General features: G+C 41.7%; 1 long non-coding RNA gene across 1 annotated transcript; it reads left to right on the top strand.

Annotated features, from left to right (window-relative positions):
* Positions 1-3720: 3720 nt before the first annotated feature.
* Positions 3721-15158, top strand: LOC128102913 (uncharacterized). The gene is made up of 2 exons (XR_008215594.1): positions 3721-11841; positions 13120-15158. It is a non-coding gene; the product is annotated as an uncharacterized LOC128102913 (long non-coding RNA).
* Positions 15159-24132: the final 8974 nt, after the last annotated feature.

Below are 24132 nucleotides of genomic sequence, written 5' to 3'. Positions count from 1 at the left end.
AAACGTGTGTGTGTGTGTGTGTGTGTGTGTGTGTGTGTGTCTTACTGGAGATTGAATCCAGGCATGCTAGATAAATTGCTCTACCACTGAACTACATCCGGAGTCTCCCCTAGTTTTTATTTATATAATTACATCTATAAGCTTTCAAATGTTTCTTCAAAGAAATTAAATGTTCTTAAACTCGTAGGAAAAAAATCAAGGAATTGAATCAAAGGAGGTCACACATTCTTCAATACAGAAAGAACTCTTTCTTGGACTTATCAAATAATCTGAGCTCATGCTGTATGACCATTGGAGAATGCACAGAATTCTCAATGACTCCTTAAATGTTAAGAAAGGACCTAAGAGAGGAACAGTTGGAGTTCAAGAAGTACCCTGGGAGTGAAAAAGCATTAAAAGCAGAATGAAAGGCTCAGGTCAGGTCTTTCCATAGGCAGAGCGAGAGAAAGAAATAGGGATTAGATGTGGTATCTTGTCACTAGCTTTCTGATGATGAAGGGGAATAATGGGCAAAGTTGAAAGAAGGAAGGGAGGCCCGCAGGGAGGGTGGTACCATGCAGGCACTGATAATCACAGACATGTAAGTGTAGTGGTTCCTTTATTCCATGACGATTATTTTGGTTGATGTTCCCTTTCATATAAATTTATAGGCTATTAAAATTCCAAGGCAGCCTGGATAGAGATTATCCACTGCACAATTAAGGATTATGGCTCCTCAGAAGATTTTCATGTTTGAAAAGCACAGCCGTGAACACTGACAGCAGGAAAGAAGTGAAAAGCAGCCTTACCAAGCAGGGCAGAAAGTTCATCCTCAGTTGTTTAGAACGTGACAGCAGCAACCTGTGGGGACTACCTAGAGCTATAAGATGGAGTATTAGCCTCAGTTCTGTACGTAAGAGATAAAAGGTGACAGTCCTTATTAGAAGCATCCTTCCCCTTTGCTTTTGAGGCTGGTTACTGATACAGAGAAATGAAACCTGTAGTGTAAGATGAAAAGAAGGAGTGTTTCATAGGGAGGACTTCCGCTCTGTGTGCGATGTCAAAGCAGTGTTTGCTTTTGACAGGCCCATGTTAAGCAGTGTAGAGTGACAACACAGAAATTTAAACAGGAAGGGAAGAATTGGAGAGAAAAACCTAAGAGTGTAAAGAATAATATCCAAGTGTGAGTTTACTGGCGTTGTTATAATTTTGAATAAGCACTTGTGATGTCACTTGGCTTTTAAAAATTTTATAACACGTTCATGAAATGAAAAATCTTGCAAAGCATATGTCTTGCCAGAGAATTTAGGATATATGAAGCCATTTTTTCAAATAGCTTACATTTTATTTATTTATATATTTTATTTGATATATATATACATAAAATTTGATGTATATCAGGTGTTTTGTCTGCATATACATCTGCACAACAGAAGAGGGCATCAGATACAATGAGACTACTGTTATAGACAGTTATGAGCTGCCATGTTGGAGCTGGGAATTTAACTCTGGACCTGTGGAAGAGAAGCCAGGGCTCTTAACTGCTACACCATCTCTCCAGCTCCCATGATGACTTTTAAAACTCATTAACGACAAGAAAACTCAATTTTAAAATGGACAGATGATTGGAATCTCTAGATTAACAATTCTCAGAAGAATGCACACAAATGGCCAACAGTCACAAGGAAAGATGTTTTAAGCATTATGATATCAGGAAGGCATCAAAACCATAATGAGATGCCTATTAGTACCTACTAGGATGGTTAGAATGTTAAAACGATGGGTGATAACAAGTATTGGAGAAGATGTCTAGATCTGGGGTCCTTTTTACATTGCCAAGAGACTTATAATATGAACAGCCACTTTGAAAAACAGTTTATCAGTTTCTCAAGATGTGAAACATTAACAATTCTACTTCTAGGTATATGCCCAAAAGAAATCAAAACAATGTCACATCAATAATTGTATATGAATATTCATAGCAATGCTGCATAATAGCCCTCAAATAGAGGTATGTGGGTGTCCATCAGTGGATGAGTGGACAGATGCAAGGATGTTCTTATTGGAATGGAATATTATTGGGCCATAAACAGGAATGAGATTCAAATCCACACTACAGTGTGGATGATGCTTAAAAGCAGCAAGTAAACACCAGTTCTGTGAATAAAATATTTCATGGCTGAGCCCTGTGGTTTCTTTCGCAGATGATGAAAGTGTTCTAAGATAAAATACTGATGATGCTTGAACTTCAGGAATGTGCTCCAAACCAGGAACCATGCAATCTATAAATATAGATTTTTGTGGTATGTGGATTATATTCTGAGAAGACTGTGAAGAAGATGAAAATACTTGACTATAAACAATTTCTTGAGAAGTAATGCAGAACAAAGGTTTAGAGTCTTGTACCAGCCATTCTTTGTTTTCTAATCTTGTGAATAACTGTACCACCATTGTTTGATTGACTGAACGTTATCTGACCAACCTAATCCTCATTTTTATTCATTTATTCATTTTTTACTTTCTTAAAATTAGGAGGGACAGTGGGACTTTGTCAAGATGAAGGAAACACACTATTTGTCAATGTCAATTACAATGTTAGTGTTCTTTTGGTGCTCTGATAAATGTCCAGCGTTTGTCAGAATACAGTTTTAAGATAATTCAATGTTTTGTTCCAATGAGATGGCTTAGCAGATAAAGGCACCTGCCACCAAGCTTGATACGTTTGATTCCTGGGACCTATATGATGGAAGGAAAGAAAATATATTCTACAGAGGAAGAGGAAGGATAGTAGAAAGAAAAGATGGCCCTGTTTCTTCCAAAGAACTTTCTGCATGTTTAGCTGTGACACATTATTCATCCATACTTTTGCATATGTCAAATATTCAAATGATTTATATTTTACTTTAAGTAATCTTGCATCAGGGATTTTCTTTTTTTGTTGGTATAAGTTTCAAATTCATTTAAAAACCTTATTTATCTGTGTATGTATGTATGTCTCTCTCCTCCCTTTCACTGTGTGTGTGTGTGTGTGTGCGCGCGCACGCGCGTACAGTGAGTGGGCTTGCACAGATGCCAGAGAGGGAATCCAGTGGCCTCCTACATCATCACTCTCTGCTGGTTTCTCTGTAGAGGGTCTAACCTCAAACTCTGGGCTCCTGCTTGGCTAGCCCAGAAGCCAGAAAGCCCCAGAGATCTGTCTCTGCCCCTCTTGGGGTTGGGGCTACAGACATCTGCAGGGAATGTGGGCATGAAACATGGGTGGTGGAATCCACATTCCAGTCTTCTTGATTTTGGAGCAAGGACTCTTACCTGCAGAGTCAGCTCTCTACTTCCTTTGTAATCATTATTGTGTGAAAAATAATCACCTCCTCTGCAAGATGTTTACATCCTCATCCCAGGTCTGTGACTGTTACCTTACATAGAATAGACTTTTCAAATGTAGTTAGATTGGGCACTATGTAAGCCAGACTCCCATTGCTATAACAAGTATATCTTGTACTCAGTTTACAATGATAAAAGATTTAGGGGCTGGAGAGATGACTCAGTGACTCAGAGCATTGACTGCTCTTCTAGGGGATCCAGGTTCAGTTCCCAGTATCCACGTGGAGACTTAGACCTGTCTGTAACTTCAGTTCCAGGTGGGCTGACACCCTCTGCTGGCCTCTACAAGCACTGCATGAATGTGGTGCACGGACTTACATGCAGGCAAAACACCCATACACATAGAAGTAAGTAAGTTTTTCAAATTAATATTTTTAAAGAAGAGAAGATTGATCCTTGGCTATGGGCTTCCGTCATACAATTGTCTGGCCCCATTTCTTTGGTTTTCAGCAGAATGGATCTACTTGTCTCATGGTTTAGAAGTGAAAGATATTGGGCAAGGGATGTAGCTCAGTGGCAGAGCCCGTTCAAAGAATGTGAAAGTTTATGGGTTTGATGCTCAACAAAGATTTTAAAAAATAAGAAAGAGGTTAAAGGGATTGAGGAAGGAGTCAGGGTTCCACTGTCCCCTCCAGTGACCTAAGTACCTCCCCTAGGACCAACCTCTTACAGATGCTGCTCTGGGGACCAAACTTTTAACACATGGGGGCATTAAAGATCCAAACTACAGTATGGGTTTTGAGATGGAAAGATTATCCTGGTGTAAAAACAGGAGGCTTGATGAAGGGACAGGATGTGAGTTGTGGTAGAGAATTGCCTAGTATGCACATAGCTCTGGGTTCCAACCTCAATACCACCAAAACTAACCAAGAAACCAACCAACCAACTAACAAACAACTTCTACCACAGGAGGCAGGGGAACATGAGGAGATGTGACCATTGGAAGCAGAAATCAGGACTGAGGAATGATGGAAGTATCTGAAAGCTGGAAGTTAGGGAACAGATTATATTCTAGACCTTCAATGAAAAATACTGCTCTACTGACAATTTTAGACTTCTGACCACCAGAATAATTCGCATTTAACCATTGATTTGTATTAATTTGCTACGGTAGCAAGAAGCAGTATACACAATTATGGTAAAATGTGCTTGATTATTGACCTAATGAATCACAATTTTCCAACCCATTTTTGTTTCCCCAGAGCAAACTTTCTGAAATAGCAACTGAATCAAGGCAGCTGGGTCTTCACGGACCCAGCTTATGAGTGCTTGTAAGTTCAGTTTATGAATGCAGAGTAGGACCAGTTTCCATGACTTGGCCATCAAGGTGGTCCTGGATTGTGTCTCCCAACACCACCATTGCTTTCCTGTCCATGGAGAAGTCTTATCACTGAACAGCATCACAGAGCGCTGTGCTCTGCTCTGCAACAGAATGAAAATTCATTGTTTTCTCAATTATCATTACTTGGGAAACAAACTTCAAGATGAACATGAGCAAAGAGCACAGAAACCAAACATTCCAAGCTAAAGAGTGGAGGATAGAGCCGGGCATTGGTGGCGTGTGCCTTTAATCCCAGCACTTGGGAGGCAGAGGCAGAGGCAGGCGGATCTCTGTGAGTTCAAGGCCAGCCTGGTCTACAAAGCGAGTTCCAGGAAAGGTGCAAAGCTACACAGAAAAACCCTGTCTCGAAAAAACAAAACAAAACAAAAAAAAAAGAGTGGAGGATGGAAGAATTTGAAATCTTCAGTTTTGGGAAATCTAGAATCTGTTGCCATAAATATAGCTCAGCAAGTGATAACTTATAATTGCCAAAGTTGATGGGTAATTACATAATCGAGGCAGAGGGCAGAGCTTGCATTTGCCTCCTTGATTAATTATCACACCAACCAACTTCTTGTTTGAATACCAGCAGTTTCTACTGTGTTTCTTAAAGTCAGCTGGAGTTCCAACAGATGTGAGCCCAGCAGCAGCTGCAATGGATGGTGGTGGAGAGGGTCTTGTAAACACACACAAACAGTGACTAACCTCTCAACTGTAGAAAGCTCAAAGCTTCCTCACATTCAGATTTTACTGGAGGTAAAAAGAAATTATGGAACGACTCTTCACCGAACGCCTTTAACCCTAAGGGCAGATAGGCTAGGTTAGGCTACACAAGCTATGGATTCTGATGATCCAGTTCACAGTGTTCAATTAAACTTAATCAGACACATATGGGCTGCTGTAGACTATTGTTAATAAGCTGCATGGTGATTATGGAAATGGCTATTAGTTCAGTTGAATGACTATAATTGGTATTATTTGCACAATGAGCCATTTTAAAACAGTTGCTTTCTGCTTTTCATTTTTGGAGTCCTCCTGAGTCTGTAATCAGAATGAAAATCACTGTTTTCTCTGCTTTTTTTTTTTTTTTTTTAAAAATCTGAGTTATCAGACTGTGGTGGTATTGTGTTCCCCGAAATATTGTGCACCCTAATAAACTTATCTGGGGTCAGAAACAGAACAGCCACAATATTAAACATAGAGGATAGGCAGTGGTAGCACACGCCTTTAATCCCAGCACTTGGGAGGCAGAGCTAGGCAGAAATCCATGTGTTCAAGGATACAGCCAAGCATGGTGACTCACGCCTTTAATCCCAGGGAGTGAGGCAGAAAGCAGAAAGATATATAAGGCGTGAGGACCAGAAACTAGAAGCATTTGGCTGGTTAAGCATTCAGGCTTTCAAGTAGCAGTTCAGCGGAGACCCATTCTGGATGAGGACTCAGAGGCCTTCAGTCTGAAGAAACAAGACCAGCTGAGGATCCAGCGAGGTGAGGTAGCTGTGACTTGTTCTGGTTCTCTGATCTTCCAGTTCACCCCAATACCTGGCTCAGGTTTGATTTTATTAATAAGAACTTTTAAGATTCCTGCTATATCAGACAGCCCCCCTTTGGAAGAGTGATGGTGTAGAGGTCCCCAACATGTACTCTGTGCCCTCACTCAAGGGCCAAGATTACCCCCAGGATTGGCCTTTGTAATTCTGTTCTCTTCCTGGGGTACAGCCTGTGCACTGCACTGGGCAGTGAACTTTTTTTGCCTACAGGCTTCGAAGAGTCCATTATGAGTACAGGTGGATAGCAGTGTCCGGGGAAGCTAAGCCTTAAGAACAGTATGTTTTTTTGTGTGTCTGCTTTCTTCCAACTATCATAAATAATGTTTTTGATATTAGTTTATTTTTTTACATTTGCTTATTTTCCCCCTTCTCTCTCTCTCTCTGTGTATGCACACACGTGCCAGTGGGAGAGAGTGGAGGTCAGAGAAAAATGGTAGCAGCCGATTCTCTCCTTTCATCATGTGGGTTTGAACTCAGGTCATCGGGCGTGGCAGCAAGCTTCTTTACTCACTGAGTCAATTCACTGGACTGAGGTCGATTCATATTCTGTCATGGACCATTTTTTTAACGTTGAGAGGTATCCCATTATAAGAATATACCATTATATATATATATATTATATATATATATATATATATATATATAATAGGTTTTTATGTTCTTTTGTAAATGAACAATTTAGTTATTTACAGTTTGACCCATTATGTACAAAACATGAATGAATATTTCTGGAGGAATCTTATAGTGAACACACTTATTTGCTTCTTTTGAGTAGGAATAGAATTCCTGAGTCCTAGGACAACTCTTGTCTAACTTTATTACAAACATCCAGATGGATTTATATCATCTTAGAATCGCCCATCTCCTTGCAAAGATTTCATCTCACATGCTTCATAAAGGCATGCATGTTGGAAGTTTAACCTCTGAGTGGTGCTACTGGAGGTGAAGGCCTCTCTAAGAGGTGGGTGTGGTGGTATTGTGTTCCCCAAAATATTGTGTACCTTAATAAACTTATCTGGGGTCAGAGAACAGAAAAGCCACAAGATACTTAGGCTAGAAAATGTTAGCACATGCCTTTAATCCTAGCATTCCAGAGACAGAAATCCCTCTGGATCTCTGTGAGTTCAAGGCTGCATTGGAAACAGCCAGGCATGGTGACTCATGCCTTTAATCCCAGAAAGCAGCCTTTAATCCCAGGGAGTGGTGGTAGAAAGCAGAAAGGTTTATAAGGCGTGAGGACCAGAAACTGGAGGCATTTGGCTGGTTAAGCATTTGGCTGGATAAGCATTCAGGCTTCTAGCAGCAGTTCAGCTGAGAGCTATTGGGATGAAGACACAGAAGCTTCCAGTCTGAGGAAACAGGACCAGCTGAGGAACTGGCAAGGTTTGATTTTATTAATAAGAACTTTTAAGATTCCTGCTACAGGTGGGGTTTTGTGGAGGTCTTCAGGTCATAGGAATGTATTCTTTGGTATATTTTGGGGACTTGGTCTCCTCTCTTTTTTGCTCCATGTCCATAATAAGAGTTATGCCATGAGCTACCATGGTGATGTGCTGCCTTGCTATGGGCCCAACGACACAGAGCCAACACAACATGGACTGGATGCTCTAAAACTGAGTCAAAATAAACCCTCTCTCATTATAAGTTGATTCTCTCGGGTGTTTGTTGTAGTAATGAAAACAGATACCTGACTCTCCAAAATCTGTTGGATGTGCAGCAAAACTAAAGACCAACTTAGATAGAATAAAATCTCAATACTCCTGGGGTTTACATTCCACAAAACAACATGTGTGTCTCCATTTGTTATGTCTTGTTTACGTCAGCACTGTTTTTCTTTGAGAGTTTTTGCATAGTTTTAAAATTAAATTTATTCAAAAGCATTTTATGTTATTTGATACTGTTATACATGGTAGCTTTCTAAAATTTAATTTCCAATTGTTTGTTTCTGGTATAGAGGAATACAATTGATTTTTGTGAGCTGACCTTGTATCCAACAATCACATTAAACTGAATCAGTTCTAGAAGTTTGTCGAATCCTTTGGGTATCTAAGCACAAAAGTACTGTATCCGTGAATAGCAGTTTTAACTTTTCTTTCCAATTGTTATAATTATCTATCTATATATCTATCTAATTGATCAACTATCTTGATGTGGTCCAATATTGGACAGACATGGTAAAAGTGGACACTATTTAATTGTCTTTTTATTCCCATCTTAGAAAGACACACACAACACACACACACACACACACACACACACACACACACACATATATAATAGTCTGACATTAAGAATGATAGCAACTGAAGTTTTTTTTTGATAGACATATTTTATCCAACTGAGAAAATACCTTCTTCTTACAGGCTTGTTCATGGCTTTATGTGTGGTCTAGCATTGCCTTTTCTCAAATGCCTTTTCTTTATGTTCTAAGTTCATTATATGTTCTGATCTTTTATTTTGTTAATGTGGTAAATTGCAATGTCTTAGTTTGTCTGCGTAGTTATAGCAGATTGTCATCGGTAAGTAGTTACAAAGAATAATTTATTCTCACTGTTCTGAAAGGTGGAGTGTTCAAGATCAAGATGCCAGTCTTGTTGGTGAATACTTATGTGGTGGAAGGTGGAAGGACAAGGGAGAGAGAGTCCATTCCTACAAGTCCACTTCACAGTAGCATTCTTCACTTATGAAGGTGGAGCCTTCATGACCTGGGTGACTCTCCTGGCATACCACAATCGGTTGCACTGGGGATTAATTTATAACATATAAATTGTGGAGGAGATCCATTCAAATGGTATTGCACATAATTTGCCTTTTGAATGTTAAACTGATTTGCATTCCTAGAATAAATCTCTTTGTATTGAGAGATTATCCTTTTGAAATATTGCTGAATTGATTTTTAAATATTTTATTAAAGATTTTTTTCTCTTTCTGTTTATGAGGAATATTAATCTGTAGCTTCTTATGATGTCTTTTTCTCAATGTTTGTACTGGTTTTTGTAAATGAGTCTGGGAAATGTTTTCTCTTCATACACTGAATGGGTTTGAATATTGTTACAATTATTTCTTCCTTGAAATTTTACTAGAATTCATCAGTGAATCCTGGTAGGGTTTTCTTTAAATCAACATTCAATTTCTTTAACAGAGTTATATTCTCAAGGGCTTCTGTTTCTTCTTGTGAAACTTTCTCCAGAGTTCTGTTTTTAAAGGGTTTTGTCCAATTCCAGGGAATTTCTCAAGTGTTCTGACAGCAGGATTTTCACATTGTTCGCTTAACTTTGCGTTAGCATCACAGGACCCACATGTCAGTCATGATCATTTTTCTTTTTCTTTCTGAGCTTTATTGGCTTTACTAATCTTAAACAAAAACAACCTTGGCTTTGTTAATTTCTCTACCTTCTGCCTTTGCCTTTATTCCACGAGACTCTTCTTATCCACACCTGCTGTTTCCCTTAGTGTCCATGGGTCACTTTGCTGTTAGGATTCTAGCTTCTTTGGGAGAAATCTTAGCTAATTGACTTTGGCTATTTTATTTGAAGCAGTTATGTGTCACTCAGCTATGGAGACACATTGTTGAGAGATGCATTGTGATGTTTGCTGTTGTGTGAGCACCATAGTGAGCCCATACACAGACCAGAATGGTATAATATCATAAGTGGTGTAATCTTGTGGGGACACTATTATAAATGTGCTTTGTGCTGTTGACTGAAACATCATTATGTAATACTGAATATATACTATATAATTTTCTTTTCTCCCTTCCTCCCTCCCTCCCTCCTTCCCTTCCTTCCTTCCTTCCTTTCTTTCTCTCTTTGCTTACTTTCTTCTTCAGGTTCTCTCACTGAACATGGAGCTCACCAATTGGCTAGACTGATGGGCCAGGTTCTAAGGATTGCCTCTTCCTGCCTCCCCAGTACTGGGATTACAGGCATGTAGGTGTTATGGCTCTGGACTCAGGCCTGAGTGTTGACGTGGCCAGCTCTTTACTAATTGACTGAGCCATCTTCTCTGCTGTGTAGAACTTTCCTCACATGCTGCTTTCCTTGTATTCCACAGACTTTGAAGTATTACATTTTACTATCACTGGATTTAAAACGGTCTCTGTTTTGCATTATGATTTCTTCTTGGATCCATGGCTTACCAACAAGTGTTCTAAGTGGTTTTCAGTTATTCGTGGGATTTTCTAGTTACCTCATTGATTTGGGGTCTTATTTTCCTGTAACCCACTCCATGGGCACAATTCAGACTCTTTCAAGTAAAGAACCATTTCTCTTGCAATATGCTTCATAGCCATTTAGTATGCACAAAAGGATGCCACTGTTTTCACTGCCTTTAAAAGAAGTCACTGATGAGTGTTTTATCTGTTAGATTCAATAATATTATTCACATAAACCATATCAGATTTATAGGGCATTGTACTGGCTAGTTTTGTGTGTCAACTTGATACAAGCTAGATTCATCAGGAAGGAAGGCACCTCAGTTGAGGTAATGCCTCCATGAGATCCAACTGTAAGGCATTTTCTCAATTAGTGATCAATGGGGGAGGGCCCAGCTCATTGTGGGTGGTGCCATCCTGGGCTGGTGGTCCTGTGCTCTGTAAGAAAACAGAGTAACAGGAATTCTAATTGGTCTTAATAAAAACCTGGAGTCAGATATCGGGGTAAATGCTGAAAGATCAGAGAAGTAAAGGAGCCAGCCACTAGAGAGACTTCTTACCTCTACCGAACCCTCAGACCAAAAGGGGCGAGCTCCTGTCTCCTCCCACCTTATATTCCTCTCTCTGCCCAGACATATCACTTCCTGTCTCCACTTCCCTAGTGCTGGGATTAAAGGTGTGTGCCTCCCAAGTACTGGGATTAAAGGCATGAGATCCCAAGTGTTGGGATCAAAGATATGTGTTACCACTGCCTGGCCTCTATGGTTAATTAGTGGCTAGTTCCACACTCTTATCTCTAGGCTAGTTTTATTTGTTAGAGCACAAACAAAATACCACCACAAAGCAGGCTGAGCAAGCCATGGGAAGTTAGCCAGTAATCAGGCCCCTTCCATGACCTCTTCATCAGCTCCTTCTTCCAGAATTCTGCCTTGTTTGAGTTCCTGTCCTGATGTCCCTCAGTGGTGAACAGCAATGTAGAAGTGTAAGCTGAATATCCCCTTTCCTCCCCAACTTGCTTTATGATCATGGTGTTTCATTGCAACAATAGAAACTCTAAGACAGGTGTGTTTTATAGGGTGTGTTTAGGATCTGGACTGTGTCCCCAAAAGCATGTCCTGGAGCCTTGATTGTCAGCTCGTGATCCTCTTGTTAGGTGGTGAGACATTAGGAGGTACAGAGCCTCTCTGGAGAAACTGAATCACTAAGGGTGTTCTTAAGGGGATAATCAGATCCCTAGATGCTTCCTCACTTTCCTCTTTCTTTCTCTCTTTTTGCTTCCTTACCATGATGAGGAGACAGTTTTTCTCTGCTCTGTGTTCCCTACTGTGATGGTCTCCTTCCCCTCAGAGCAGCAGAATGAGCTGGGCATCAGCTGAAACCTCTGAATCTGTGAGACAAAGTAAGAGACATTAGTTCTCTTAGGCATTGTTCATAGCGACAGAAAGCTGACACACAAGGTAATTTTGAAGAGTGCAGAGATCTTCTGTAATATTTACACTGTGTTTTATCAGAATGGGCCATGTTTAGAGAGAGGCTGAGCTTTAAGGGGACTTGCAAACAAATAGGCTGTAAGTTCCATTTCTTTTTCTTTTTTTTTTTTTTTTTTTTTTTTTGGTTTTTCGAGACAGGGTTTCTCTGTGTAGCTTTGCGCCTGTCCTGGAACTCACTTGGTAGCCCAGGTTGGCCTCGAACTCACAGAGATCCGCCTGGCTCTGCCTTCCAAGTGCTGGGATTAAAGGTGTGCGCCACCACCGCCCGGCCCATTTCTTATGCTGGGTTTTAGGCAAGAACATGGAGGAGTAAAGGATGGAAAGACATTTGGAAAACTGTAAACTTAGGATACAGATGGAAGGTGTGCTTCTGGGGCTGTGCGTAGACTCAGATACAGATAGGTGTGTTTCTGGGGCTGTATGTAGCCTGGGATACAGATAGAAGGTGTGCTTCTGTCCTTTGCCTAGTCTGTACACAGCACACAGCACACAGCAGACTAGGCGAAGGACAAAAGGAGAAATGAGGCTTTTTCTGAGGTGTTGACTGTGGTGGTCCAGCAGTGGGTGTTGGGATAAGGGGAAAGTTCTAGACACCTTGTTATTTCTGCACAAAGAAGCAAGGAAGTGTGGAGGTGAGAGGGTTGGGGCAGGAGTGTGTTCTCTGGGCATAAGGGGAGTGAACACTTGAACGTGAATCACCTCTTGATAAAAATGAAATGATACTATCTGTCTGCTTGGAAAGCAATAAAAGATTTAAAAGTAGGAAAAGATAATGCCTGAAAAGGGGGGAGGGGTAGGATGGAGGAAGCTAAGGCTATACACGAGGGAGAGCATAAGCAAAGGAGGATGTTGGAGACATGCATAGATCAAAACCAGTTTCCCATCCATCACAGCCTCGCCTGGGCTTATTTTCAATGCCTGAGCAGAAATTGTCATGGGGACTTTGCATTACATCTGTCAAAACTGTCAGGTACTTTATGCAATGGCTTGAGAAGGGAAGATAAGTCTTTGGATAGCAAACATCCTTACTTTCTCTTAAAAAAAACCGAAGTTAATATTCTCCCCTAAAAGATGGGTCAAGCACTAAGAAAGAAAAGATATATCTCTAAAAGCTGTTCCTGCCTCTAATATGCTAGTCTGTCTTCTTTAGATGTTTTCTGTGTTTTAGTCTTTAATGTGAGTGGACCACATACTAAAAACAGCATATATGAATCGCCTTTAAAACATTGCTTTCTTATTTTATAGATATGCATCTAAGGACGGGGAGGTGGCAGAGTGGATAAAGTGCTTGTTGTGAAGACCTGCGGGCCTGATAAAAACCCAGGGATGCTGGTGTACACCTGTCACCTTACACTGAAGCAGAGACAAGGGATCCTGTGGCTCATTGGCCAGCAAGTCTAGCCTCAAATTCTGTGAAAGACAGTGTTTTGAAAACTAGATGGAGAACAGTTGAGGAAGACAATATTGACCTCTGACTCCCACATTTCCGTGTATGTGTGTGTGAGAGAGAGAAAGATAGATAGATAGAGAGAGAGAGAGAGAGAGAGAGAGAGAGAGAGAGAGAGAGAGGAGAGAGATCTTCATATCAATGTAACATTAGGAAATATAGAAAATAAATTTAAATGGGAAAGCTAAGATTGCTAATAATTCCTTCATTCACAGCTTTTTCTTGAAGACTAATTTATTGATGGTTTGATACCATGGTATCTCATGTGTGGTGTGCTATTTTGCTTGATTTTTAAGATTTATTTTATTTTTATTTTCTGTGTAAGGGTGTTTCTGCTGTGTGAATTTAAGGGTACTGTGTATGTAGTACCCAAGGAGGCCAGAAGAAGGCATCATCAGATTCCCTGAGACTGGAGCTACTGGACAGTTATTAGCTGGCATGTGATTGCTGGGAACTGAACCTGGGTCCTCTAGAAAAACAAGTGCTCTTAATCACCGAGCCATCTCTCCAGCTCCCATTAGTGGTTTTAAAGCATAGGCCTGTATCAAGGTCTGTGTAGAGGGTCTGTACTGGTGTCTCTCAAACAGTGGTCTATATCAGAAACTCCTTGAACTTTTTGAAATACGGATTCTATATCCTGCTGCTTAAATTGTTTGCCCTTTACTTTAAATAAAATTCATGTTCCCCTATTCTTTTATATTGATCTGTACTGTTTTATTTACATGAGTTTCTTGAGATAGAATATCTGTGGGTTTTTTGCTATTATTTCCTGGAAGCTTCCTATGTGCAGTCTCTGGTGGCACTGGATGCCACACCCTCGACGGTGTCGCCTGTGTGACAAATGCCGATCTGGTGGTCTCACGAGAAAGGGGGGCACGTGTCTCTCGAGGGCTAGGCCCCCCGGCAGTCCCCTGGCAATCAGCCCGAGCAATGGTTCCTGGATACATTGTTCCCTAAAGACCAGCCTTCCATGGATGGTTGGCAGGACTCCTGCTTCTTTCTTCTTTCCTGACAATAACAACCTCCCTGTGCCTGTCGCTTGACGTACCTGATAACTCCACAACTGTTACACCAGCACCGCCCCCAGTGATTCAAGCCCTTGGGCAGATAGCACAAAAAACCCCTACTTCAGTGGGGGCACTCATGGATGGATTAGAACAGAAAGAGCTAATGATTCAGGTTCTCACAGATTCTAAGGAAGAAAATGTAAAAGTAAAAAGATTGTTAGGTAACCCTCACTCAGCTCATGCAAACTCACAAGAAAGAGAACTTAGGAAACTGGCAACTCCCACAAGAATGGTTGGAAGGTACATTCAATACCGTATTAATGGGAAATGGTGGACACCCCCTCGTTGGAATCCCAGAAGTAGAAATTACTTAGGTCCACCCCCTTTTACAGAGGCTTATGACTATGAAGGGAATCGGTTGGGTAAATCATGGGGGGAAAAGAATGTTGTGGAATCAGTTGCCTTTTATGGAAAGACTGGTTAGAAGCAGAAAGGTATGGTGTACATATGATAGGCAGACAAGGTCAGCTATATTGAGGGGTATAGCACCTGTGCTAAAGAGGTGGGCTAAGGCTCTTGGCGAGGACTTTGTAACTGTCTTTAATAAATTACTAGAAATGGATTACCAGTTATTGAGTGCATAATCTGGCTCTTAGGGTTCAGGCCACAGCATGTCTCTGTCTGAAAGGATTAATCATTTTGAAAACCACATTGTGTGACCACAAAAGATTGCGTCTATTGCTTTTCTTTTGCCCCTGGGCTTAGGTCCTTGTTAAGATTGTATAAAATCTCAGCCTGATGTTCAGTAAAATTGCAGCAGTTTCACAGCATACTCTGGTGTCTGTGTCTGTCTGTCATCACCGAATCCCAATTATCCTGAGCACCTTCATCCCGTTCTCCCTCGGTCTGGTGGCCCTACTGAGACCCAGTCCGCGGCAACTGGAGCTACCCTGAGGACAGCTGTGGAATGACAGACAAGCTGTGGGAAAAGCCATCCCATAAATCACATTCATGAGTCCCTTTTAGTTGCATATGATTGGGATGGAAAGTGAAGCATACACAATGTAACAACTTCATTGTCATGGAACTGTGGGTTTGGGCCATTGTGGAGACGTCTTTAGGAAGAGGCAATAAAGGAGGAATTAGATTTAATACCATCTCAAAGCTTCTGAGGTAGGACCATCAGACCAAGGAGGCCAAATGTGGCTAAAGCCAACTTGAAAGGGGCCCAACTGTGTAGACCATGTAGCCTTTGTGGGGCCTTGGGTGCCTTTCCCTGAGATGAACCAGGAACTTGTAAGGATTTGAGGCAGGGTGGTGCTATGTTGGAGGTGTAGTCTGAGGTCACTTCTTCTCAGTGTCCTATTGAAAGTGGGACAGGGAGAGATGGCAGTGGCCCTGAGACACTTAGGAGGCTACCTGCAGCAGCCAGCTGCTCCAGAGAAACAGAAAACAGGAAGTGTCCACACATGCACTGAGAGAGATGTCTTAAGGAGTGATCCATCTGGTGATTCAGGCTGACGTATCTCAAGGTCTGTAGTCAGGAGCTGGAGGCCGAGGACAGCTGCTAGCTGCTACAGTTCCCGACTCCGCCCACAGGTCTGAGGCCCCACAGAAATGATGATTTAAGCTCTACTGTGAAGACTGGGAGGTAGAATCCCAAGAAAAACCAACATTTCAGTGCAAAACCAAAGGCAAGAAAAGACCATGTCCCAACTGAGGCATTGAGGCAGAAGACATTATTTTATTAAAAGAATTAACTGTTTAGTTCTATCCTTCAACTGAAGGATGGGTTCTACCTCCATCAGAGAGGGTTGTCTGTCTGATATAAATGCTGATACCATTCAGAAATACACTTCCAGAGACTCCTGGAATAACACTGACCAGATGTCTGAGAAGCCTGTAGCCTAGTCAAGTCGGCAAATAGTACTAACCATCATACGATCACTACCGAAGAGAATTGAGAATGCTGACTGGAGGTGAGGTGGTGATGATGGGGTAGGAGATGGCTTCATCAGAGACATACAAGGCAGAACTAACTCTGACAGAGAGGGGAATGAAGAATCTCTGGATTCCAGCATGATTAGCTGGGCGAATGTGGTACCTTTTGGTGAGAGAGACGGCACTGGTGGGTTAGCAGACTAGCGCATGAAGGCTTTCAGCTCACAGCGGACGCTGGATGTCGGCAGCACTTCTAGTGGAGCGGTGTCAAGCACACAGTTTGGAGTGAGGCGTGAGGTCTGGCTGTTCTCTTAGATGCTTTGGTTTTGACCAAATCTGGCCAGCCGACTTTTTAAAATGGAAGGCACCACTTTCAGCCCGCAGCTTGCTTTTCTGTCGAGTTGATTTTATGGCGGTCCCAACGTCCAATTAGATATTAGAAGACAGGACCTGGCAACACCTGGGGAAGGATGCAGTGGAGGTGAGAGAGCCCAATAGCATCTTTTATCTCTAAAGTGGACTCACGCAGGACAGCAGCAGCTGCACATAGGGCTCCCTGGCCGCGGCCTTATGTCTGGGACCTGGGAGAGACACTGAGTCAGATAGAGAATTTGCTTATTCTCTTCAGTTGCTGAGGCTCAATTATGTTTTAGTTCCACTGGGCTCCTGTTAATCAGAATGACCCAGATGTTTAAAAACAGCATAATGTAGAAAAGAGGAGAAAGGGGAATAGCAAGAGGCAGTCACAGGGGCAAGACAGGGTAGTGGTGGTCCGAGTGGAAGGCACTGAATATAGTCATATAGAATGCCGTAATGTTTTATTTTATTTCCCTCTTGTTGTATAACACTTATAGATTTTTTAAAAATTAGATTTATTTTATATGTATTTTTTCCTGCATGTATTTAAGTGTACTGTGTGCATGTTTGCTGCTCTTAAAGGGCAGAAGAGGACACTGGATGCCCTAAAACTGGAATTACAGATGGTGTTGAACCACCATGTGGGTGCTGGGAATTGAACCCAGGTCCTCTGCAAGACCAAGAAGCACTGTTAACTGCTGAGCCATCTCTGGCAGCGCAGCATAAACATGTCTGAAGAGAGGCTCGGGAAGTCACCTTTCACTTTCGTAGACGCACATCATTGTGCACCAAGTGGTTAAGTTTCTCACTTTCTGATTTTTTTAAATGCTGCATGAAAAACAGGGCTGTAGTTTAAGAAATTTAAAGATAGTAAACAGAAAGTAATGATAAGAACTGAAGTCCTAGGAGTGAAGTTCTAGCTCAATTGGTGGATTGCTTGCCTAGCATGCACAGTATCTAGCTGTGTTACCCAGGCCTAGAACGCTCTATTCAGCCTAGGCTGGTTTGGAACTTGCGGTAATCCTCTTGACTATTTTTTGAGTGTTGGCATTACAGTGCATGATCCACCGCATTTGGTTCATATCCTTTGTTTTCCAGTTTACATGGTGATAGATCACCACTTGTCATAAATGAATCCTTCTGTTTTATCAGAGGACTTAGAGTTAAAGAAATAATATTGTGGTGTATTGTTATGCTTTCTTCAAAGCAAGGAATTTGGCATTATATTTTTGTTAATATCTTACTAATTGTTTTCGTTAGGATACCCAATAATGAATTCCATTCTGGCATTCCCGATATGTGTGTGAATGTACTTTGTTCACATTAAACTTCCTAGTAGTTTCTCTTGTCCTTTCTCTTCCTTCTCATTGGTCTCCTTCCTTCTCATGAATACGAATATACATTTCTATCTTTTTTTTTTTTCAGAGCTAAGGACCGAACCCAGGGCCTTGCGCTTGCTAGGCAAGCGCTCTACCACTGAGCTAAATTTCCAATCCCCATTTCTATCTTTTTTAAATGAAGGTATTGTTATTTGTGTACCGTCACAAGAACTACCTTCTTATCCATGGGTGTTATTCAGCATCTGGCCCTTTCTGCATATTAATAGTACACAATATAGCTTTCCTGCTAGCTCACAATCACTTTGTCTAATTAGTAGTTTGGAATATGGCAAAAGGTAGCATGAAGCAAATGTGGATTTTGTCAGGGTTCCTTCAATGAAAACCCAGTGGACCCTAGTACTTTATTTATTAATCATTTTCCCCCGGGGTCTTTGCTTTATGAACACTTATGAAAATAGTTTTTTTTCCCATTATAATTTGTAAAATATGGGACAAACCCCCACAAGTACCGTTGTGACCCTGTGTCATTGATCATTTAAGTTTAAGCAGAAGGCCATGTTTTATTTTCATTTCCAGCAGCTACATTCTATGTTCCCTTCCACGCTTTCTTTTACTCTTCATTTCCCCCTTCCTCTTCTCCCTTTCCCCTTGAAAACCAAACCAAACAAACAACAACAGCAAAACAAGCACAGAGTTCAAAGCATTTGACCAAATACGTAGAGTCTTTGATCTATTGCTGCTGATATAACCAAGATATCCTGGACTCAGTAATTTACCAATAATGGGAGTCGATTTCTCGTGCTCTGGGGAACAGGAAGCCCAGTCCTGAGGTTCTTACAGATTCAGTGCCTGGGAATGGCTTCTCTCTGCTCTCCAGGTGAGGTGTCATTATTACAGAGTGAAAAGGACAGAGGAGCAGAGAATGAAGTCAGGGTCCTTATGGTAAGAGCCAGGCAGCTGTCTGCAACCTCTTTTGTAATGACATTGACCCCGTCTTTGGGGACAGACTCAATCACATACCAAGCTGGGAGCTACTTAATAATTTCCCATGGAGGCCCTCCTTTGTAATATCACCAGGCTGTAGTTCAAGTTCTAACATATAAACTGTCAGGGAGGTGTAGCTTCAAACGACAGCACCGATGGAGCGTGCCTAAGTCTGCAGCATGTTGTTTACCCTTTAAGGACCTGGATCTAGGGGGAGGACAGCATACCTGGGAAGACCAAGAGATGACCGAGTTCACTATGTACTAAATATGGAAGCTTTTATCCCCTGCTTCCAAATGGAAAGGCTGAATAAGTGGTGTGGTCTTGGCAAGGCTGGGAGCAGGAAAACTGGGCAGATGGAAGGGGCTCTTTGAAATCACCTTAGTGACTGTAGATCAAGTGATTTGCTGACAAAATTCCCCATTTGGTACTAAAAATGAGGATTTTTATGATTGAAAAATTTTATGAGTGAAATTAGAAGCCATTAAAAGCACCGCTGAGATCCAAATTACTTCACTTAACCAAAGGGCCAAAATGGCTTTGTGGATCACAGTTGTTAATGTGAATTGCACTCAGTGGTGAACTGGGAGCCAGAACAGACTGGAACCCAGTTGTTCCACGCATTCAGCCAGAGATTCTGAATGAGTGAGCCGCTGTCCTCTGAAACCCCAGCACCTTCAACTCTGTTGAAGGGCAGCAGCTGCTAATAGAGAGAATTCGATCCTGGCAGAGATCCACCCAAAAATGCATGATGGATTCCAGGGAAAATGGCTCTGTGGTTAAACCAGCTTAGTAAATACTGAGTAACACTAAAGTTAAAAAAGATTTTCTACTTCAAGACCTCTTCCAGATTTTAACACACTGATAGTAATTGTGAATTTACAGGCTTATTTCCCACATTGATTCATCCAGTGAGCCTTTTTTTTTTTTTAAACCCCCAGAGCATCTTTTAAGAGTTGCGTTCCACAAAAATATATTGTGGGAAACATTCTATTGGGTGAGTCTTTGAAACCAGGTTATACGTGAGATAACTGTAGAATTTGTTATATGAATATGGGAGACTTTGAGAGTGTGCAGGGGACTATAAGCAACTATGTCTGACAGCAAATACAAACTGGCCTATCTTGGGCAAACCCAGGAGGTATGCTTTTCCTAGTTATAACAACTAAGGGATGTAGCCACAGCAATAATGATTCTCTAAAGCCAGCAGGACATAAATAAATTAGGTCATTTCGGTGCCTCTGAAGAGCAGGTCCCAGGATAAGTTTAGATAGGTGGGGACTTACAGGGTGGAACATCTCTGAAGGACAAAGGAGGAGTTGCAGGTGGTCATTTTGGTACCTGCAGAAGAAGGAGAGAGAGTGGGGGTACAGGGGAGAAAGGAACAAAACAAGAGCAGCTTACAGCTAGCTCAGTCTAGTTCTTCCCCTCTCTTCACAGGGATTTTTCTCTGATCTAAGCCCAGGTTCTGGAACTTTCTATGGGAACTTCAAATTTATTATGATTTTTCCTGGAGTCTGACAAGGTCTACAGTTGACCTAAAAAACGGAACGTAAGAACTGTTTTTGCTGAACACCTGAGATCTAAGGTGTGCCGTAGATGGAAAGAGACCTAGGCTATGATGTGGAAGAGAAGAATCTATTTACAACAGGGATGTGGGGCTGAGGGTGTATCTCAGTGACAAGTGCCAACTTGGCATGTACAGTGGCCTGAAAAAATAAATATCATGGAGGTGATATCTGAATCTTTCTATGACTAGAGATCTCTTCTCAAACGATCTGACTGAATCTATTATATAAAATACACAGCACTGGGGATAGAGACATGGCTCAGTGGTCAAGAGCATTTGCTGCTCTTGCAGGCGACCACAGCTTGATTCCCGGACTTGCAGGGCAGTTCTGTAACTCCAGTTCCAGGGAACGCAGCGCCGTTGTCTGGCCTCAGAGAGCACCAGGCATGCACATGTTGCGCTTCACGTATACACAAGCAGGCGAAGCACTTGCATAAAACATAAATAAATAAACAATTAATCACATTTCAAAGTATTCCAATTACACTGAAGTATCATTACCAAAAAAAAAAACCCTAACATATATTTCTGATTTAGCAATGTAGAGCTTTTAATTACATGTTCATAACAAAATTCTGCACTAAGTCCAGTGAACTAGCAGAAATTTCAAACAAGTGGCCAGATAAACAGGATTTCTTTTTGAGATGCCTGCAAGCCATGGTGGCATGAGAGCAGATGCACTGTCCATTGGTTATACAGCTTTTGATAATACTGCTTCGGCTTGTTAGCACTATGTATAACTAAAGAAGATGCCGGATTTCAGTCAAAGGACAGTGAAAACAATTTTTTTTTTTTTTGGTGCAGGATTCATGGATGCATGTTAAAAACCATTGTTTTAAAAGTTCCCAGACATTTCTCATCCAGGTGGAGACCTAAGATCCATAAAGTGGGTCACTAATTCTGTATCCTTGAAGGGATCATTAGGGTGGACTCTACCCACTAGGACACCTAAGTGCTGATTACTCCGCGGAGTGTATTGCTCTTTGTCTTGTGTGAAAATGTTTCTGATCTAAAATTTGGATATTGGGGAGAGATGCTGCTGAGGAAGGGTGATCTTACATAGGACTTATGACACTTCCAGGAAGCACGTGCACTTCCTTTCTCTGAGTTTAAGGGATATGTGGTTAAAAATGCAGACTCTATAGCTAGCTTTCTTAGGTTCAAATCTGCAGCCGATCACTGCTTGTTAGTAGCTACACCAGGTCCCCGGGTTGTTTCCCTCTTCCTTTATCATAAAAAACTGGGGTGAAAATACTCACCTCAAGGGATCCCTATAAAGACTGAACAACACGCATAGAACAGACTTAAATACTTGCTGTTATCGTAAGTCAGCTTGTTGGTGCATCACTGAAGATGAAGGTGGTCCACTGATGGATGTCCGACTGGCTTGCCAAGATGAAAAGGACTTCTAAGATGGGACTCACATTAGGAAGCAGATGTCTGGGCATTGCTTGTTGGTTCAACTGCAATCTTTGGGTGGGGCCGGAGATGTCCCTTGCTTCTGCTGGCTGAGTTTGGAGCGCAGTGACTGAACAGATCAATGCAAATAAGAAAAAGAAGTGCCACTGGGAGGCATCTGTAGGAAACTACTAGCCTGAGCAGCGGACTCACCTGTGGAGGACTGTGGCACACAGACTTGGAAAAATTTGCTGGCAGCAACACACACACACACACAAAAAATGAGCATCAGTTAGGACTTTCTAGGGGTTGAAAGTGATGTGTTTGGTGTTGAGATGGCACGGTGCTTTTCCCACCATGGTGTTTTGTACCCCTTGACATTGTCAGTCCAGACATATCTTTGCCTCCTTAAGTTGCCTCATTGAGTATTTGGTGACAGTGCTAAGGAAAGGAAGAAATACAGAACTTTCTCGGCTCATTGTTTTCTCCGTTCCTGCTCTTGGGAAGCAAGGTTGGCCACTTTAGGTTGAAGACATTTTTCAGAGTTCTTGGATCATTCTGGTAAAGTGGGTTGTTATTGTTTTCATCGAGGTGACAAAATACCCAACCAAAGCAACTTAAGAACGGGCTGATTTTGGCTCCCAGTTTGAATGTCCAATCCGTCATGGTGAGGAGGGCATAACTCAAGGACACGGTCAGAATGGGACCAGATCCTTTGCCAAAATGTAACAGGAATGACTCCTGATAGAGAGTCTTTGTTCCCCGCCGAAATCCCACGAGCTGCTTCCGCTCTCCACATTTTTTTCTTGGCGTTCTGAACTCTCAACAGATTGGCCCATTAGGCTCTGCTCACAACATTCTATGGTTTCTTTACCATCTGAGCTCCATCCCAGACATTTCTCCCATAAAACCAAGTCCAAAGGCCTAAAAGCCACACGGCCAGGTTCATTGTACCAATTTTCTGTATTAGTTACTTTTCTCGGTGTTGTGACAAAATGCAGGACAAAGACAACTTAAGAATGAAAATAGGAAGAGTGTTGATTTTATTGTTGCTGTGGTATGTATTTATATGTGTGTATATGAGTGTGTGTGTGCTTCTGTGTGTGTGTGTGTGTGTGTGCAGGTATATGTGTGTGTATGTGTATGTGCATATGTCTCTGTATGTATGTATGCGTGTATGTGTGTGTGTGTTCCCTTCCAGTCTGAGGGCACAGTATCTTAGCATGGGGAAGCTGGTCACATTGTACCCGTCAAGAAGCAGAGAGAGATGATTGCTGTGGAATGTCTTTCTGTACACTGTGAATATGTGTTGCTCTGATTGGTTGATAAAGCTGCATTGGCCTACGGCAGGGCAGGACAAGGTGAGGTGGGGCATTCAAACTGAAGAAGAGAGGAAGAAAGAGTCAGGGAGACGCCAGCTGCTGTCCAAGGAGCAACAAGATGCCAGCAGACTGGTAACATCACAGCCACATGGCAACACATAGGTTAATAGGAATGGGTTGAGTTAAGTTATAAGAGATAGCTAACAAGCAGCCTGACCCGTAGGCCATACAGTTTGTAAATAATATAAGTCTCTGTGTGTTTACTTGGGACCCAAGTGGAGGGACACGGATGGGAGAGATTCGTCTCGACCGCGGGCCAGGCAGGACCAGAGAAACTTCTGGCTACAGATGATTGCTTATGCTCAGCTCATTTTTTTGTTTTTATTTGGTTTGAGGTCCCACTCCATGGAATGGTATTGCACCCCCACAATTGGGTCTTCCCACTTTAACTGAACTTTTTGAGGAATACTCTTGAAGACACACAAAGAGGTATGTTCCCATGGTGATTGTAAATCCAACCAAGTTGACTCTGGAAGTTAATCACCATATGGATATTTGAGCAATTTGTGTGAAAATTAAAGTGATATAGCTCTAATTGTGCCTGAAGGTGGCAATATGATTATACTTGCAAAACTATTTTAGTTGATAGCTATTTTTTTATTCATCTATTTATTTTACATCCCGGCTGCAGCCTATCCCCCAATCCTTACTTCTTAGTCCCTTCCTCCCCTATCCCCCCCCCACTCCTACCTCACAATCCCCTCCTCTTTCATTTCCATCCAGGAAAGGTCTCCCATGAGTATCAATAAAACATGGCATATCTAGTTGCAGTAAGACTAAGCACCTTCCCATGTATTAAGACTGGGTGGGCAAGGTGACCCAGTATGAGGAG

This window comes from Peromyscus californicus, unplaced genomic scaffold (assembly GCF_007827085.1).
Source record: "Peromyscus californicus insignis strain IS unplaced genomic scaffold, ASM782708v3 Scaffold_8__1_contigs__length_139910024, whole genome shotgun sequence".
In the NCBI taxonomy this organism is placed as follows: Eukaryota; Metazoa; Chordata; class Mammalia; order Rodentia; family Cricetidae; genus Peromyscus; species Peromyscus californicus.
The sequence above is the reverse complement of the archived record's forward strand: the minus strand, read 5'-3'. Positions and strand labels throughout refer to the sequence as shown.